The sequence below is a fragment of the Camellia sinensis genome, chromosome 6, assembly GCF_055761805.1.
Source record: "Camellia sinensis isolate YWXY chromosome 6, ASM5576180v1, whole genome shotgun sequence".
NCBI lineage: Eukaryota > Viridiplantae > Streptophyta > Magnoliopsida > Ericales > Theaceae > Camellia > Camellia sinensis.
In genome coordinates, this window is record NC_138966.1 from 131,811,106 (window position 1) to 131,827,375 (window position 16,270).

General features: G+C 39.3%; 1 long non-coding RNA gene across 1 annotated transcript; it reads right to left on the reverse strand.

Moving 5' to 3' along the window:
• Positions 1-11,678: 11,678 nt before the first annotated feature.
• On the reverse strand, positions 11,679-14,147 carry LOC145792902 (uncharacterized). The gene is made up of 4 exons (XR_014333075.1): positions 13,489-14,147; positions 12,908-12,967; positions 12,760-12,812; positions 11,679-11,948 (listed from the first exon to the last, which is right to left on the reverse strand). It is a non-coding gene; the product is annotated as an uncharacterized LOC145792902 (long non-coding RNA).
• Positions 14,148-16,270: the final 2,123 nt, after the last annotated feature.

Below are 16,270 nucleotides of genomic sequence, written 5' to 3' on the forward strand. Positions count from 1 at the left end.
CGAGCCTTAGCCCAGAGAAGTGGGAACAGTTGTTAAAGTTGATAAGCCGATACTCAGATGTGTTTGCTTGGTCATATAAGGAAATGCCCGGACTAGATCCTGACCTAGTCTCCCACTATCTTGATGTATTCCCAAACTCCAAGCCAATTAAGCAAGCTGCTCGAAAATATCATCCAGATCTCGAAGAGAAGATTAAGGAGGAGATTGAAAAACTTCAGCAGGCTGGTTTCATCCGGCCAATACAGTACCCCACGTGGTTAGCAAACATCGTGCCAGTAAAGAAGAAGAATGGCCAAATCAGAGTATGTGTAGACTTTCGAGATTTGAACAAATCTTGCCCGAAGGATGAATTCCCTCTTCCTCACATCGACACCCTCGTGGATACTACCTCGGGACACCAGATGTTCTCATTCATGGATGGATTCAGTGGATACAATCAGATTAAGATGGCTGAAGAGGACGCAGAAAAGACCGCTTTTAGAACACCTCTCGGAAACTTCTTCTATACAGTCATGCCTTTCGGACTCAAGAATGCCGGTGCAACTTACCAAAGGGCTATGACTGCAATCTTTCATGACATGATCCATCATGAGATGGAAGATTATGTTGATGATCTAGTGGTGAAATCCAAGAAAGAAGAAGACCATCTCCGAGACCTTGAGAAGGTATTCAAGAGGTGCCAGAAATTCAAAATGAGGATGAATCCTCTCAAATGTGCTTTCGGGGTGACGGCCGGGAAGTTCCTCGGGTTTCTTGTACATAGGCATGGTATCGAGGCAGATGAAGACAAGGTCAAATCTATCAGAGCAATGCCTCCCCCGCATTCTCAGAAGGAGTTAAAGAAGTTCCTCGGGAAGGTGTCTTATATTCGGAGGTTTATCCCAGCACTGGCAGAGATCTCTGCGCCTTTCGGCTCTTTGTTAAAAGGAGATGCCAAGTTCGAGTGGAACCAAGAGCACCAAAAGGCCTTTGAGAGAATCAAGGCGGCCTTGACCTCGCCTCAGACCATGATAGCCCCGCAGCCCGGGGTGCCTCTAATGTTGTACCTAACTTCAACCCCCAAGTCCATAGGGGCATTATTGGTCCAAGATGTAGATGGAGTAGAATGCCCGGTGTATTACATCAGCCGGAAGATTCGAGGAGCAGAAGTCCAATATACTCCAGTAGAGAGACATTGTTTAGCTTTGGTATTCACTACCCAAAAGCTCAGACATTACTTCCTAGCACATCAGATTCAGATTGTTACTAGAAGTGATCCAATCCGATACCTCCTCAGCAAGCCTGCTCTAACCGGGAAGGTGGCAAGATGGTTGTTAGCACTGGGTGAATTCGAGATCACATGTGTAGCCCCCAAGGCGATCAAAAGCCAAGCCTTAGCTGATCTCCTTGCCCAATTTCCAAGTGGTGACTATGAACCAGTGAATGAAGAATTAAGAGGAGAGGTGCACGCAGCTATGGCTTCCGAGGAAAGCTTCTGGACATTGAGCTTTGACGGAGCAGCAGCCGGAGGGAAGGGAGGAACCGGGATAGTCCTTACAAGCAAAAGTGGGGAAAAGTTATATTTGTCTTATAAACTGGATTTCCATTGTTCGAATAACGAAGCCGAGTATGAGGCTCTTATTTTAGGCTTGATAGCAGCTGAGAAGCACAGTATCAAGAAGATTCGGATCCGGGGGGACTCAAAGTTGATAGTGAAGCAAGTTTCAGGACAGTTCGTCTTAAAGGAGCCTGCCTTGGCCACATATCGAACAACAGTCCAAAGGCTTCTTGACAAATTTCAGAAGGTCGAAATAGAGCATGTGCCTCGTTCCGACAACAAGTTTTCAGATGCCCTTGCTACATTAGGGGCAAGAGTTGATATCCTAGAGGAGGAGGCGACAATTATTATCAAGAAGAGAACAGAGCCTTCGATAATACCTGAAGACAAAGGCCTTCCGGAGGACTGGAGAGGAGAAGTCCTCGAACAACTCAGAAGCAAAATTGGAAAACTGACTATGGCCAAGCTTGCCCAATTCACAATTATTCAAGGTGAACTTTACTTCCGAGGAGGTACCAGATTCCTAGCCCGGTGTGTTGGCCAACAAGAAGCAAGCTTCCGACTACAACAGATTCATGAAAAAATCCTGCAGGGATGGGGACATCAGTCTGTACAGAAAGATCCAAAGACATGGCTATGGTGGTATATGACGGCCACAACCCGAGCAGCTAGTGAAAGCTTTCCAAATGATCTTGCAACTCTAGGGGCAAATGTCAACATTCCGTAGAAGAAGTCTACCTATGACATTTACAGTTTGCATTTACTGCATTGTCCATGAAGTTCTATCTTTCTTATGTTATGAAGAAATTTATTTCCTCCATGTTATGTATCTCCATTAAAAGTTATTTTTTCTACATTGTATATCTTCATTGTGTTATGTTGCTTGAAACAGTTTTCAATTTTTGTTGCCTCTCAAAGAAGAAAAAGGAATGGTAGACTCAGTTACCAACCTGAAGGGAGTTTTCTTGACACAGTAGAAGTATACTTCCACTCGGACCTCCGAAGAGCAGCCATGGCTTCCATCAATGCAAGCTTCGAGGGTCTCTCTTATTGAAGTAGAGTGTGTGTTCCCATTTCGACTTCCGAAGAACAGCCCTTACTTCTGTCAGTTCAAGCTTTAAGGATCTTTCTTGCTGAAGTAGAGTGTGTTCTCCGCCTCAGACTTTCGAAAAACAGATCTTGCTTCTATCAGTGCGAGCTTCGAGGGATAGCCTTTGCTTCCATTAGCTGCCGAAGTAGAAGTGCGCATCCACTCGGACTTCCGAGAGACAGCCTTGTTTCTGCTCAGACTTCTGAGGAAGAGCCTTCCGAGGGACAACTCTTGCTCTCATTAGTGCAAGTCCGAAGAACAGCCCTTGATTTCATCAATACGAGCTCCGAGGATCTTTCTTTTCAAAGTAGAGTGAACTCTTACTCGAACTCCCGAGGGATAGCCTTTGCTTCCATTAGCTGCTGAAGTAGAAGTGCACATCCACTCGGACTTCCGAGGGACAGCCTCGTTTCTGCTCGGACTTCTGGAGGACAGCCTTGTTTTCGTTCGAACTTCTGAGAGACAATCTTTACTTCTGTTGGTGCAAGCTTGGTAGACTCGGTTATCTTCCAGAGGAATCTTTCTTGCCAAAGTAGGGTGTGTGCTACCTTCGGACTCCCGAGGGACAGTCTTGCTTTTGTTCAGGACTTTCGAGGAACAGTCCTTGCTCTCATTAGTGCGGGTTCCAAGGGCCCCGAGGTCGTGGATTTCAATCAAGAATTCATTTGCCTGAAATAGCAAAGCCAACAAATGAGACAAACAATATCAATTTCAGATCATGATTCAGGCATTATCAGAATGGGACAACATCAACAAATAATAATTATCTATTTAAGCTACAACAATTTTATTACTCTGAGCAAGTTCATGAACAACAAATATATATATATATATATATACATTCAAGAATGCGTTTCGGCAATCTAAAATAGCAACACAAAGAGGATGGGCCGATGACCGATGCCGCGTTGAGAGGGCGGCATGGTTGGCATTGGCTAGATCACAATTGAAGACAGTAGGTCGGCGGTGGCACGAGCTGTGCAGTGCTAGGCAAGACCACACACGTCGCGTTGAGTGGGCGGACGTGTGTGGTCAATGTTGGACAATTCGAAACGAAGACAACGGGGATGTCGCAGAGGAAGTCGGCAACCACACACGTCACGTTGAGTGGGCAACGTGCATGGTCTGCGTTGGAGTAGTTGAAGCCAATGGCGGAGTACCAGCAGAGAGAAGCTAACAGTGATTGGCTTTAGATTGAAACCAACAGTGTACACACGGCTTCAATAGCAGATTGAATTTGGCCCTGCAATAGTAATCAACGTACACACGGCTTCAGTCTCTAACCTGTTAAAAAAGAATGTGTGTCACTGAAGTCATGGATTTTGAAATAAAATTTTCCACAAAAAGCTGCTACAAAACAAATACATATATATACAAGAGAAAGAGGTTCAAGAATGGTGGAAATATAAGCTGAAATCAGAAAAGTTTTACAGACTGTGGACAATAAGAATGGTGGCACGAGCAATGGCTGAAGACATGAAGTAGGCAAACTGACATCGCGTTGAATCGGCGATGCATTTTGCATTGATCAATCACGGCTGGAGCCAATGGGTGTGCAATCAAAACCGAAATCTGCATGGTCCAAACTCTGAAAATATCACCGAGAGTCGCATTAGGCAAGACCACGCACGACGCGTTGAACGGGCGGCGTGTGTGGTTGGTACCGTCGAGGCCAGAGGAAGAGTTTCAGCACAGAGAGGCCGATGGTAGGCTGGTTTGGTCTCGGCGCAAGGCAACAAGCGTGAAGGACAGGCCAACAAACAGCGAATTGGGCTGGTGATTGCGCGAGCTGGTGGGATTTTGAGTCGCAGCATCAGTGGTGTCCGGAGCCGCGGCGTGAGCAGTAGGTCGGCTTCGCAGTGATGTTGCTGGAGACTTCGCAGAGCAATGACGTTGCAGAGAGGTGCAGCAGCAACAGAACCAGGCATGTCGTGTTTAGCAGGATGGTGTTCGGAAGGGCCGCACACGTCGCGTTGAGTGGGCGACGTATGTGGATCAGCACTATTCAGTCGCGTCTGTGGCAGAGTCTGTAACACCAACAGCAACTTGGGTTCACAATGTTTGTAGCAAGCAGCGACCGTGGCTTATCTTCGGTGATACCGACAGCGCCTGGAGGTGCGACGATGGCCGGCGTGCAAACGTCGGTGGTCTTCAGTAGGTATATAACCAGCTGGTCACAATAGCCTCTGTTTTGTTGGAGAAGAAAAAGGTTGGGTTGGTCTCTGTAGAGAGAGAGAAGGCTGAAATGGGTGTGGCGGCTGTGCAAAGTTTCTAAGGTTTAGGGTTTTTGAGCCTTTCCTTAAATAAAAAAAAGAGGCATCATGCTTGGTATATTCCATCACACATTCCTTCATATATATCTATACATAACTACCTGACTCACGGATTTGCCAAACAAAAAGAGTGTGTGGGCATTATCCTTTCTTTCTTTTTGTTTAAGAAAAAAAAAAAGCTTCTTTATTCTTTGGTTAAAAAATATATACATCTATATTTTCTCATTTTGTTAAAAAAAAAAAAAAAAAAAAAGGAGTACAAAAAATTAAAATTTTTGCTTGTCAATTTTTTCTGTAAATTGAAGTGCGTCATCAACTTTACCCATAGGCTCTGTCGTGACAAAATGTTTTTTTTTTTTTTTTGGGAACGTGATGCGAAACAGGATCGAAGAAATGACAATATGCATGTCTGAGAAATTTAAAATTTCTCATACACGCAAGGGGCAAATGTAAGAGGGGCTAATTTGAGCCCACTAAAATTATTTAGGCCCAATAGCCCAAGATTAGTGAGCCCGAATTTATCGCAAGTCCAAGAATCGGTGGGCCCAGATTTATCGCCATCAAACGGATTGAATCGCTCTAAGCCTCGAAAGGGTTTGGATCCACGAACCTAGAGACTTACTCAGGCCCGGACTCGAAAGGGTATTAAGCAAGCCTAGAGATCCCAGGCACTCGGACTCGAAAGGATTCGGATCCACGAATCTAGAGATCCGAAGTACTTGGCTTCGAACGGATTCAGACGCAATCTAGAAGTCGCTCCGTTAATGAGTCTCAGAACACTTGCGGGCTCGGAGCTTTCCGGGATCTACGCACCAGAACCATGGGCGTAATGGAGTTCGAACAAAGGACCCGATCCCGAGGACGGTGAGTGGAGACAAATTCACTCTTTGGTTAAACTAGCCTATACCCGGGTCGAGGTGGCACGACCCCGGGGGGTCCATGAGACTCGGCAATATTTTTTGCGGCAGGACGTCCTCTGGGACTACCCCTGACCCTTTGGGATGATTGGGGATCATTGGTTAGGTGTGGCTAAGAAGAAGGGTTCGCCGAGGGATTGATCTCCTCTTCGGGGTTTTCTCATCCTCGGAGAAGTCACCTCCTCGGAGAGGTCACCTCCTCGGACAAGGTGGTTAGACAGAATATCCCCCATGTGCCTTGCACATGGGCTCCATCCTGCATCATGAGGTGCCTATAAATAGCACCCACCCATAGCTTTACAAGGGATGGATTTTTGGAGATTTTTAACTCTTGGGAAAGAACTAATTTCCCTTCTCCATTATCAACCTTGAGAGCGAAAGTGGGAGATCCCTGGGAGAGCCTTGCCATTATTCTATTCTCTAGCCATTTTGCCTTCTTCTTCACCCAATCTCTTATCTCCATCATCTCCTTTGTTGTCGTGTTCCTAAGTTGAGATTATTGAAGAATCTAAGCCTCTCATCATATTCTAGAGAATTCGAAGTTGTTCTTCAAGGATCTTCGAAGATCTTCGAATTTTCTAACTCTTTTCTTGAACCCTCTCCTACACATCACAAACGACAACAAAACTAAAATGTTATTTCAAAATAATTGCAGAAAGGATCCCACAAATGCATAAATAGTGAATCCATCTAAATAATACAAAGAGAAGTCATCTAGAATGTTAAATAGATAGAATATTTTCCTTTCCATGAGGACTTTTATATCCCCTTAAATATTTTGTATTTCACAAAAGAGAAACAAAGAAATGGCGTACATATGGCAATTATACAACAATCTCCATTTAATTATCTTAGAATAGGTAAATAAATTCAAAATGTAATCTAATTCACAATATAAAAACAAACATAAGTATGTTTCACACAAGTTGCTCAGTTTAGTTAGTGTAGATCCAACCAAAGAAGCTAGAATAAATATCATAGCCATAAAGAACAATTAGCATTGTCAGTTATAAAATCTGCATATTCAGAACCCCCCCCTCCCCAAAAAAAAAAAAAAATTAAGACAGAAAAATGCATGAAAGATAAAGCTTACATTTCACTTTGATTAAGCACTGACAGTTTGCTTGAAACACATGACTGCCCATTTGACTTGAAAAGAGAATCGCAGGACTCCCCTTGCCTTTCTCCCACGTGATTCAAAGCATGAAAAATGAAGACCAGCTGAAGATTGGAAATGTAATAATCAGAGAAGGGAAGTATGGAACAACTGTGCACCACCAAAAGTTAAATTCTTTGGGTGGTTGGCTTGGTTAGACAAGTTGAAAACATCCAGCTATCTCCAAAGAATTGGGATTCTAGATGAGGCTGCAAATGTTAGCTGTGCTTTCTGTCAAAATGAGGTGGAATCGGTCAACCATATCTTGCTCTTTTGCCCATTTGTCTGGCTACTGTGGTCTCAGATTATGAATTGGTGGGGTGTTCAGTGGGTGATGCCAAACTCAGTGGAAGGGCTATTGCAGTGGTGGTCATTTTGCAAGATGAAGAAGCTTGAGAAAGTGATGTGGAAGGTTGTGCCTATGGCTGTCCTTTGGTCCATTTGGAAGCATCGGAATGATTGCATCTTTAATGGTGCTCAACCAAATTTAGAAGATTTATGTGAGGTTGTCAAAGTAAGAATCGCTTTGTGGGTAAAATCCTCCCCAGGCAAAGTAGAGTTCTCCATTAATGATGTAGTGTTTAATTTGCACCAGGTTCATTATTGTTTAAGGCAGGGGAGCTGGGTATAGGTTGTCTTGATGCATTCACTGGACAGTGGTATTGAGGATGAATGTTGTTGTCTGCTGTATGTTGCTGCCTTGATGCATTCACCAGGTTCATTATGTTGCTGTCTACTATATGTTGCTGTCTGTTGGGTTGCTAATCTGGCTGCTAATCTGCTAGAGTGCAGAGGACAGTGGTTTTGGAGGATGTTCATATGTTAGAGTGCTTGGGCAGTCCTCAGTGTGCTTTCCATCTGTTATGCTACTCATATGATAGAGTGCAGTCGATAGTGGTCTTAAGTGTGCCTCTGTTCAGTTGTTCATCTGCTAGTAATCAGGAGTGATGCATCAGAAATGGAATGCTGCTCTGTTGGGTGCTGAGAAGTGATGTATTACCTCATGGCACTGTCCTAAGGCAGCATACAATAGCTGTTGAATGATTCTAGTGTTGCTAAGAGATTGCAGTTATTCTTGGATATAAATTGCTTGGTAGAGTGCATAGCTACAGTGGAGTTCTGGTGTGGATGCTCTGTTGTTGGATGCATAAAGTCTGGTTGATGCTTTGGGAGAGTATATGTTTGCTTGTTCTTTCTCTGTAGGCTGGGTGGTGTTTAGTTTGCTACTGCTGCTGCCAGCTAAGTGGGTCTGTTATTGGTCTGTTGGTTTTTTTGTTGTTCTCTTCTGTGTTTCTATTCTTCTTGGGTTTGGTTCCTCACCAAACTCCTGGGGTGAGCTAGCTTGCTGCTTTTCCCCTCCTTTTTTGATGTAATCTCTGGTTTTGTTTGGTTTTTGCATCAATAAAGGTTCTCTTTTGCTGATAAAAAAAAAAAAAAATGTAATAATCAGAGAACAGACAAATAACCAAGATTCCATTGATAACATTGATGCTAGCTACCCTTGCTTCAATAAGTGCATCAGTAGTCCCTGTTGTGTTGTATCATAGTTGTCAATTCAAGAATGGTATCACGAATCAAAATCCTAATTGTGCGAATTGTGAATCAAATTGAATCAAGAATCATAATAATTTCATTTTCTCATTTGCTTTTCTTTCTTTATTTTTTTATTCTAAACTATTCATGTAGCAAATATGAGTTAGCATAATAAAAAATGATGTTAGACAATTTTATATGGGGGAAAAAATATTTTGGCACAACTTACAGTTCTCTAAAAGCTATGAAGCACCAACATCTCTCAAGAGGTCGCATATAGGTATCTGACACACGTCGGACACGGACACGCGTTGGACACGCTAAGACACTAGGACATGCCATGGACATGCTGACAACACGCTAGGGACATGTTGAGGACACACTAGGGACATGTTAGGTACATGTTGAGAGTTATTTTTTTTACTAAAATAGCATACCTAAGATTGATAAATATAAAGTTAAATATTTGACATAAAATACATATTAAATATTTAAAAATACAAATATAATAAAAATATATGTTTTGAACGTATCCCTAACGTGTGGTGTCCTGCATTTTTTGAAAATTACATACCCGCGTGTCCGTGTCTGTGTTCGTGTTCGTGCCTCTTAGTATAAAAGTGAGAATACCATCTAATTTGGAAGATACTACCTTCATAAAGAGAGATGAGGGTCTAAACCCCACCAACAATAAAATTATTTAAAAACCATAATTTATTGGGAAACTACACTTTACCCCCTCAGCTATGGGCCGTTATCAATTCACATCCCTTAACTAAACATTGTTACAACTATGTGATTATTAGAAAAGTTATGCGAAGAAAACAGTTAAAGAGTCCAACATTAAAAATATTATAGAAATGTAAGCAACAGAAACACCAAAATAGTGCTTCAATAAAGAAAACATAGTTAAATAATGCTTGTCTGCATGAGTAAATATGCATCATTATATAACTAACAACAATAAGGTTCAAAAGTTAGACAGAACATGCTAATGAAGTCCAGGCTTGAAAAGGTACAAATGTAATACAAATGTAAAAATCAGCACATGAAGAACAAGCCTATCAGAAGACAGTATTTGAAGGATGCATTGGTTTGAGGCAAGCCACGAAGTGATAAATTTACCAAGTAATCACATTAGAAACAGTCACAAATTTGTCAGAGTTCATTTGTCATATATAATTAAAGAAAAAGAGAAATTATAAGAGATGCACCTATATAAATTTCAAAACACTCAATTAATAGGAAAAACTATTGAAAACCAAACAATTAAAAAAATATGAAATAATAAAGAAAATACTAAACAAAAAATTGTGAGACAGCAATTAGAACTACGAAAATCAATAAGAATACACACAATTACCAAGTAATCAAATTAAAAAGTCACTGATAAATTTGCAGCAGTTCATTTATCATGTAATTAAGGAAAAAGAGTAAGAAAAATGCACCAATATAAATTTTAATACTATCATTTAAAACAAAACAAAAAATATCGAAACACAACAAAATGTGCAAAATTTAATTAGAAACTAAGGTTATAATTTTGATTACAAAGAAATCTTAGAAAAAAAAAATAGTCTCAATGGAGACTACGAGAAAGAGAAGTCGTTTTTACTAATCTCAAGCATTGAGATCCAAAACTTGCAAATTCTTTTGTAAAGATATCCTAGCAAACAAACAAACCAAAAGACAAAGAAAAATCAAACAATAAATAATATACTTATCAAAAGAAAACAAAACTATTTAAAAAAATTTATGAAATAATAAAAAATTTTTTAAGAGTAATGCTGCCACCCTTAAAACCTTTTTTATATCACCTTTACTGTACCACCTTATGTGTTAGCACCTACATTGGAGATAGACATGAGTGGCAGGGCCCATTACACCAATGGCGTGTTGACACATGAGATGGTATAGTAAAAGTCACATAAAAAGGTGGTAAGTGTAGCATTGAGATTCAAAAGTTTAGAACTCTTCTCTTACGATTTCCTGGCAAACAAACAAACCAAAAGACAAAGGAAAATCAAGCAATAAATAATACATTTACCAAAAGAAAACCAAACTGTTTTCAAAATTTTATGAAGTAATAAAGAAAATATTAAACAAAAAAATTGTGAGAAAGTTATAAGAACTACGAAAATCAATAAGAATATACAAAATTACCCAATAATCAAATTAAAAGCCATCATTGATATTTTTGCAACACTTCATTTGATTAAGGAAAAAGAGAAATTGAAAAAAAATGCACCTATATAAATTTCAATACTATCAATTAAAACAAAAAATATCGAAATACAAAACAAAATATGAAAAATTTAATTAGAAACTAAGATTATAAATTTGATTGCAAAGAAATCTTAGAGAGAAACTTAGTCTTAATGGAGACAGTGAGGTCCGTTTTAACTAATCTCAAGCATTTGAGAACCAAAAGTCACAAATTCTTTTCTCAAGATGTCCTAACAAACAAACCAAAAGACAGAAAAATCAAGCACTTTATCAAAAGAATACCAAACTATCTAAGAAAATTTACAAAATAATCAAGAAAAATACTATACAAAATTTGTAAAACAAGAATGAATTACAAAAATCAAGAAAAAATAAAAAATTACTAAGTAATCAAATTTAAAACTGACACTAATAAATTTGCTACAGTTCGTATTGTACCAAATTATAAAACCATCACCTATAAATTTGCAACAATTCATATGTCATATAATTAAAAAAAAATGGAAGAAAGATACCTATACTATCAATGAAAACAAAACAAAAAAAAAAAATGTCGAAAAACGAAACAAAATATGGGGAGGTTAATTAGAAACTAAAACTACAATTTTGATTGCAAAGAAATTTATGAGAGGAAGTTAGGCTCAATGGAGCCTACCAAAAAGAGAGGTCGCTTTTTCTAATCTGAAACATTCTGATCCAACTAGTATTGTTGACCCATCGTGCATTGCACAATTGTAGGTGCCAATGGTGATTAGGAAGTGATAATTTATATACACACACAAAAAAAAAAAAAAAAAAAAAAAAATCCAAAATATAAGGTTAACAAGGTACTCAGAGAGCTTCGACAACTATTAAAAGATTTGAATTAATATACAACAAAACCAACTGCATAGTCTCTATTTGTTCTTGAATCAAACAATTAAACAAATTTATGCATAATCTTTAACGGAAAATTTATAACTCTAATTACACGAACAAGAAATTTGGAATAACGTCATGTACAAAATCATCAAAGGTTGCCAAGTATGAAACATCTACATACATGTGTAAACTTTCTGAAATAGAAGGAGTCAATGCAAACTATGATTGCTTGTTGGTCTATATTTGAAGATATGAAGAACAAAGTGCTTGGCACTCCAAATCTTTACAAACTTAGAGAATTTCCATTATACGAACACCACTCACTGTTGTAGTAGCTCGTTAACCGAATGGATTCCTATTGTAATTATCATAGTCAAAGTAAGTGGCAATGGTTTGGCAGAAGAGAACATCTAATTAATGGATTTGTATGACAGCATGATGCTGCTTTTAATAAATCCTAATTATAGCCAAACACACATTTCAAGGACTTCATCCTCTTCCGTAGCATGTGTGTTACTGAGTAGGAAACTGAAATCACATCAATTCTAATTATGAACACTATGCACACATATACTCATGTAGTCTACTCAGACACAGAACTTAAAGTAATTTTACATGTACTTGTATGTATATCAAATCATTTAGTTAATAAAGAAAAAAGAAACCTGCTGCACATAAATTAGAGCCAGAACAAATAAAATGTTGTTATTAATTACATATGAGCACAATCCATAGACAGCCCCATGCCCAACATGACAAACACCAAACGAAGCGAAAACACACTGACAAATAAACATTTGGCCTTTATTATGCTACCAACAAAAAAGATGAACAGCATTTCAAAGAGATAACTGCCTCAACTGTTATGCTTCAGACATAATGAACACAGCAAAATGATTGTATGAGAAAAGGCATGATGGATACAAAGAATTTTCACTTTTTTCAAGGACAAAATGCCCATAAAGACGAAAGTCCAATTGTGGGAAAATTTTACATTTATATGTGCAGCCATGCAGACCAGTTGACTGGGTAAAGCCCAAAAAAATCTAATTTAAAGCCTCCAAATTCTTTCCTTTAATATAAATAAATAAAAATTTTGTTTAATTATTTTTCTGCTACATACTAAATGAGCAAGCTAACAAAACAAACAATTACAACAAATATACCTTCAACCAGAGAAATGCAGAGCAGACTTCTCTTGTTTATGCAATGGAGTGATCTGCACAATAGAAGAGGATGTGAAATGAAGAACATGTTTAAAAGATATATACCTAGAAAGCAGAATCCCATGTCTAAGAAGCCAAAAAAACAAACCTTAAGCCAGAGAAATGCAGAGTAGGCAACAAATCTTCTTTTCTCATACAATAAACTGGTCTACATAGGCAAAGACGACATGAAAGGAAGAAAATGTTAATGAAATTTATTTAAAAGCAAAAAAGGGGGGTCACCTTGCCTTCAAAATAAAAAAAAGAAAACACATTGCACAAACAAAAGTAATAAACAGTATATTAAATCAGCCACATGAAAAGGCTCGCTGGCCCATTTCTCCACCAGCAGCAGCTACCACTATCCTCCCCCAGTCATCCCTAAGCTTACCACTTGTTTTCCATGACCAGCATCTCTTGGTCCACAACAACAATTGTGATCCCCTCACAAACCCCTATCTCCTCCACCTCCATGACTGCCACCAGTCTCACTACTGCAACCATCTGACCTCCCCTTCAAATTCCAACCCAAATGTGATCCACAGTGACCATGTATGGTATGACCTCTAATTCATGGCAACAATAGCTCAAAACTAAGCATTATAGAGCAACCTTCTTTCCTTTAAATCCACTAGGGGAGAAAATTTACAAATTATAGAAATAAAAAACACTATTCACAATACCACAAACCTGGAATATGGAGGATTCTTGACTTCACCAACCTTGTCTTTTGGAAAGCATCTGCGTTCTTACCTATTTCCATTTGTTTGCATTACTTGAAAAATTAAATAAGTAGACAAATAGAATCAACATAATCAGCATCAAAGAATAATAATTTCTAATTCATTAACTATGAACATATAAACTAAGCAAAAATAAGCAAGTTTATCTACAGTTTGCCTCTTGAAAGGATGTCTCATAATTCATATACTGTTCTAGCCTTGTCAATCTGTAGTTTTTCCTTGTTACAACAGATCTTTCCCAAAAACTACCCTGAAACTCAAAAGGGTGAGGAGGAAAAAAAAAAAAAAAAAAAACTTAATTTAGTGAGTACGGAAAAACAGTAACTATTGTTTGATGTTCCAATCTAATATGAACAAACAAATAGTTAAGTAGTCCCCAAGTTGCAACAATAATATTGCAATAAAAATGGTCGGGAGTGAGAAACAAAATAAATCATATCATAATCATAAAGGTCCATTTCACCACCATTGCTTCTATAGTAGTCTTTAAGTCAAAACCCCCCAATAACCATTGAAAACAATCAATGACCATTGTGTAAAAATACCCATTAAGCAAAGTTTCATGCATGTATCCAATCCAACATCCAAACAGTGACAGTTACAACTAGTAACACCCACCGATTGCATACTAAAAAGATCGAAAAGCAACACAAAAAATGTAACACCCCGACCCTTTACACGTCATCGATATTGTCCGCTTTAGGTCACGCCCGCACGGATTTGTTCTTCCCAGTGGGTCACCCATCCTAGAACTACTCCAGCCTAAGCACGCTTAACTGGGGAGTTCTAATAGGGATTTCACCACTTGGGAAAAGGCCTTGATGCTATATAAGGGTCCAGGTTTTTACTTTTATAACCCAGGAACTCCCCCTCCATTCCCGATGTGGGACACCGGGGCCTTACAATCCACCCCCCATAAGGCTGCACGTCCTCGTGCAGTAGCCTGCCAGCTCGCAAGCCCGCCCACATGCACCGAGAGACGCCAGGGGCCCACACTCGGTACCCCGGAGAGTCGGCTCTGATACCATTTGTAACACCCCGACCCTTTACACGTCATCGATATTGTCCGCTTTAGGTCACGCCCGCACGGATTTGTTCTTCCCAGTGGGTCACCCATCCTAGAACTACTCCAGCCTAAGCACGCTTAACTGGGGAGTTCTAATAGGGATTTCACCACTTGGGAAAAGGCCTCGATGCTATATAAGGGTCCAGGTTTTTACTTTTATAACCCAGGAACTCCCCCTCCATTCCCGATGTGGGACACCGGGGCCTTACAATAAATAACAAAAGGAAACAATGCGGCAAAAGATGTATCACCTGTGTGGCCATTGTTTCACGCCATGTTTTGTTTCTAAATTTTGACACTTTTGTTTGGATTTCTGCTGAGAGGCTTTCGATGTCCAATCCAATCGAAGAGTGAATCGATTCTTCTGGTATCAAATTCGACTACCACGAACTTGTTCTTGCCCTCATAGGCTTCCCAATAGCCCTGTTTGGTAGAGCTGTGGGAAAGTGCTTATAGCTTATGCCTAAACAGCTTATAGCTTATAACTATGAACATAAGCTGATTTCTGACTTATAAATTAAGCATATCCTGCCCCACTCAAAGAATAAGCTGATTTCTGACTTCCAAAAAGCTATAAGCTATAAGCTATAAGCTAAACCAAGCACATCAAAATAGCTTAAATTAAGCTAAAAGCTGAAATAAGCTGCTTTTAAGTTCTGCCAAATAGGCACAATGTTAGGTTGTGGATAGAAATAAAGCCGGACAATCTCGAAAACGATAATGGTTTAAAAGTAAAGGCCAATTTTTTTTATTTTTTTTAGAACTTATTTCAGACATAAAAATTAAAATTAAGAAGCCAATTTTTAATTATCTTTTCAAACATTCCTGAAAACATAGAGAGGAGACGCGTGTGATGAATAGGGATGGCAATTTGAACCCGGCCCGACGGGGACCCGACCCCCCGACCCCGATCAGAATTGTCACACCCCAAATCCGGGTATGACCGGCCGTGGCCCACAGGGACTCAGCCCAAGGCACACGTAAGCCTAACCACTAATCTATAATCACATTGAGCAACTATACAAAAGTCCAGTAATAAATAACCAAACTCAATCCAGTGACATGCCACAAGTATAAACGGAAAAACCAACCGTAATCAAAACCATCTAAACTTATGGGATATAAACAACCCACATATCAAAATAATCCTAAATGAATCTCAATAAAAATAAAAAGAAATATGCACAAATTTGACATAACAATCTAAAACAAAATAAATGAATGTCCTAGAGGTCCATGCAATCGAGTCCCCGCTATGCCATGAGTCCACTCTAAGTCCTTCTAACACCTGGAAGTGATAAAAACTAAGTCAGCTGATAGCTCAGTGAGTAGCAACATGGATAGTAAATACAGTTTTGAAAACAGGGTTCAATTCCAAAATAAGATATATATCACAGAAACTAGATTGGCATACAGTTTGGTAAATACAATATGTTTCAAAAAGAAGGTTCCACAGTTCAACACTTAAAATACTCATGTCTCGCAAGAACATGACAAACGATATTTTCCACTTAGAACAGATTATAACATGAACAGCAATAATTTTCTGGGTACCAATAAAAACAAATAATCTGCCACACATTTCTCAAGGCTATAAGTCCCGTTGGATCCAATATCGAACTAAGAGTCATCCTCAGGGTGGCACCTGGGCCTTTTCTCAAAG